This window comes from Silene latifolia, chromosome Y (assembly GCF_048544455.1).
Source record: "Silene latifolia isolate original U9 population chromosome Y, ASM4854445v1, whole genome shotgun sequence".
NCBI classification, from domain to species: domain Eukaryota; kingdom Viridiplantae; phylum Streptophyta; class Magnoliopsida; order Caryophyllales; family Caryophyllaceae; genus Silene; species Silene latifolia.
The window spans coordinates 361,405,158-361,409,601 of NC_133538.1; the positions used below are offsets into that span (position 1 = coordinate 361,405,158).

General features: G+C 31.6%; 1 long non-coding RNA gene across 1 annotated transcript; it reads right to left on the reverse strand.

Moving 5' to 3' along the window:
• Positions 1–247: 247 nt before the first annotated feature.
• LOC141633845 (uncharacterized) lies at positions 248–4,069 on the reverse strand. Its single transcript, XR_012538597.1, has 2 exons — positions 3,818–4,069; positions 248–546 (listed from the first exon to the last, which is right to left on the reverse strand). It is a non-coding gene; the product is annotated as an uncharacterized LOC141633845 (long non-coding RNA).
• Between the last annotated feature and the right edge of the window lie 375 nt (positions 4,070–4,444).

Below are 4,444 nucleotides of genomic sequence, written 5' to 3' on the forward strand. Positions count from 1 at the left end.
GGTCGGACCAATTTTGGAGGAAGACACGACGGGCCGGCCCAACACAGCCCATTGCCTACTCTAGCCCTAAGTTGATTTTTGGGCGTCAAGTTATTTCGTCGCCCTTATTGAACTTTTTGTGCAACAGCAGCCATCTCGTCGTCCAAAATACAATTTAAGACGTCAATATATATGTTCGTTGCTCTGACAAATTGAGAAATTCACAAAATTTGAAATCTAATATGAAATTGGAGGAGGCTATGACAAATTAAAAATAGCTCTTCAAACTCTAGTCATTCATTTCGGTAAAATAGATCATTATATCATTAGTGCCCATACATAATTCTTATCCATTTCCAATGGACGAAAAAAAGATACTATAATGTACCATAAATGAAGCCTTAAGGTTATAAGTACACAGCTTTTACATGAATGAACTAGAAACTTCAGCAAAAGAGGATTTATGTCACCAAAATAGATCTTCCATTCCATCGTGTAAATTCCTTACTTGAGTATAGGAGGCTCGAAGGGAATACCCACATCCTCACAAAGACCATGTAAAGTTCCCTACAATCACACAGCATAACGTAGAAAAATATATGAGCCTTCATCCGTAAAAACTATTAAAAACAAGAACAATACATAAATTTGCAATATAGGGTTCTAGTTATGGTAAACACAAAAATAGAATCACTAAAAACATGATAATGCTCACTAAGGCCATTTTTTTTCGCTTATTTTCACCTACTTGATTCGATTATTTTTCGATTCGATTGATTCATTCGATTCGATTCGATTCATTCGATTCGATTGATTGATTGATTCCTCCATTCGATTCGATTCACTTTCACCATCTCACTCCATTCGATTCGATTCGATTCGATTCGGCTCCATTAAGTTCAAATTCATTTCAAATTTACTCATCTTAAATTTAATAGTTATTATTAATTTTGTTATCAATAATACTATTTTTTAATATTATTCTTTATTATTATTATTATTATTATTATTATTATTATTATTATTATTATTATATTTAATAATAATGTTATTAATAATTTATTTATTATTATTATTATTATGAATATTATTATTAAAATGAATAATAATGTTGTTGTTGTTGTTGTTGTTGTTAAAATGAATAATAATGTTATTAATGTTAATAATAATATTATTTATTATTATTATTGTTGTTATTATTATTATTAGTATTGTTGTTGTTGTGGTTGTTATAATTATTGGTATTATTATTAAAATTAATAACATTTATTATTAATATTATTGATGAGGCACGCCCAACCGACTTGACCCAATAGCCAATACGGGGTCATACAAGTCAACACGCTTGCCAACATGGTTACGGATTCCCTTGATACTCTACGAATCACGAATTGTTAAAAGCGAATTCTATCAACTGATTACTGAAAATACATATAACACATTTTCTATAAGCGAATCGCGAATCGATAAGGCGTATTCATAGCGAATATGGTAACCATGCTTGCCAGCCATCATTTGAGATACACATAGAAATCTATAAATACCTCATTATTCACCCATCAATGGTAAAATACTTCTCACCAACAACTTCCTCTCTCTAGAAGTAAGACTACTCGAGCTACTATGAGAAGGCACGGAAACCTTAGCTTCAAGCAAGGTCCCAACTATCCACCAAGATCTGTAAGGCATCGAGAGAAGGACCTATTGCGAACCCTCCGAGGCCCTATTTGTTACGCGTGAAAGATCCATCCGGAGAGAGCAAGCATAGGTTCGAGGTGCCATCGTCTGAAAGGTGCGCGTTGACCCGACCCGGATTCGAGCAACGCTTACTTGAGTGTTTTTATTCGAAACAATTATTTTTACTAATATCATTATTAATATTGACATTATTATTTATTATTGTTATTAAGAATATTATTAGTAAAAAATTACTATTTTTTCATTATTATAATTTATGATTATTCATATACTCCTCCCTCTATCCCTCATTCAATTGTTGTCCTTTGGTTTTGGCACAAAGACCAAGGAAAGAGGAGGGGCCAATTATAAATGACAAGCGGACCAAATTGAGTGTGAATGATCAAATTGCTCATCAAGTTCATTCTTAAAATAGAAAGGACAATAATTGAATGAGACACTCCAAAATGAAATAGGACAACAAATTACCGAGACAGAGGGAGTATAATATTATAATTTTTTTCTTAAAAATATTAATTTTAGTATAAATAGTATTATACTATGAATATTATTATTAGTACAGTTGATAATAACAATAATATTAAATATTATTACTATTAATATTAATATGATTATTTCAATTGATTCAAATTTGAATTGAATTTTCGATTGATTGATTCATTCTTCATCTCTATTGATTGATTCGATCACTCGGCTCCATTGATTGATTGATTGATTGATTCGACTCCATTCGATTGATTCATTTCGATTCGATTGATTCATTCCATTGATTGATTGATTGATTCAAATTTCTAAAAAGCGAGAAAAAAACAGGCCAAGACTACACTAGAATTGACTCCAGGAAAGTAGAACCAAAAAACACTTCACGCCGTCAAGACACTTTTATTACTAAACAACAGTATAAAAAATAACTTGATTTGCAGAAAAATGATAGGATATTGAATGTATTGCCGGCGTGACAAACTTCACAAACAACCATAACAAGATCAAAAGGGCAAATGTCAGTGACATTCAACTGGCTAGAAATTGCCACTGAAATATAAGAGTATCCACCATATAATAAAATTGAATGCTCAATTGAAATACGTACAATCGAAAATGTATAATTGAAGTAACTATTCAACTCAAATCAATAAATTTAGAGGACATAATTAGAAAAAACAAGAAGCGGCCTGCGGTAAATGAGAAGACTATGTCTACTTTTTTGGTTGCGTGATTGGTGGTCGACTTCGTAATTCATCAAACTTCGATCTCTATTCATTCTTGAATTAAGAAAAAGGCTGTTATTAACATAAATGACATATTATTAGTCTGAAACATCTTCACAATTAAATAACCTGATATAATCCTCTAATTGTTACAGTAGAATTATTCTTTCAGTTATCATATTAATAAAGCATAAGCTATAGCAAAATATTGTGGTTTGTCATTATTACATTCAAGAATATTGAATATTAACCCATAAGAACTTATACAAAATCAAATTATAAAACCAGTAAACTTAGTCTACTCTCGGAAGAATTGAATCAAGATCTCGAGAAAATTTAACTTGTGGAAAACAGAAAGTCATAAACTTGACCAAGAAATCTACTTTGAGTAAGGATCTTATTAATAGAAAGACGATAAAGTTTGATAAGTAAATTCAAAGGAATCAACTAGACAACTAAATCAAGAGTTCTCATAGCTCTCCCCTTTCCATTATCAAAATTGGAAAAGGGAAATCCAAAACAGGTCTCAAAATAATGTTGATTCTCATATCAAATTTCACAATTAATCAATCACATTAATTGAAGTATAACAATAAATTGAAACTCTTTTACTTGAACTTGACCCACTACATTATAGCCCAAATATCCCAAATTAATGCAAAAGAACGAACTCACATTTCATATAAAAATTGAGGACACCTCCGAACACCTTAAAATTTCACAAAACAAAGGAGTACAATATATCCTATCAACTAATTAATGGGAAAAGGGAAAAAATTTGTACTGCGAGAATGAAGGGACAATAATTGTTGTGTCAATATAAGCCAATAGTAACATACACACTATAATTTCAGAAATGGAGCAACTACTCTTAATATTCCAACTTCAATCAAATTAAATTTGGAAATAAAATGTAAATATGAAGAACTGACCTGATAATTGATGCTTATTGATAAAGTACACCACAAATGAACGAAAATTGGACGGAAACTTAGACAGAAAAGAGAAATTAGGGTTTGATTTTAGTTGGCGGAAGTAACAATATGAGGGAAATGGTGGAGATAAAGAGTTGGACCTTTAATTTGTTGACAAAAAGGTTAGGTTGAGCGGTGGAGATTGAGTTTGATTTTTTAATTGTTTTAGCTTTTATGCGAAAAATTTAGGAGGGAAATTTTGCGCCTTTATTTTTTCGAGCAAAGGCGATAAAATAATTAATTTCGTTGCCCAAACTATAAGATATAGGCGACAAAAACGCTATTTGTTGCCCAATAAAATATTTGGGCGACAAAATTTTCGTTTGTTGCACAAAGTATATCATTGAGCGACATAAATGGGTTCGTCGCCCATATTAACATTATTGTGCGACGAGAAAATAATTTGTTGCCCATACCAAATCATTTTGTCGCCCAAAATGATTTTTCTTGTAGTGAAAATATGGAGAGTTATAGAATGACTCAGACTTTGGAAACAAATCACGGAAAAAATCTGAAAACACGCAGAGCTGCTGCGACCTTTGGAAGAGGCGCAACAGGTGCTGCGTCCTTTCCCCAGAGGTTTCC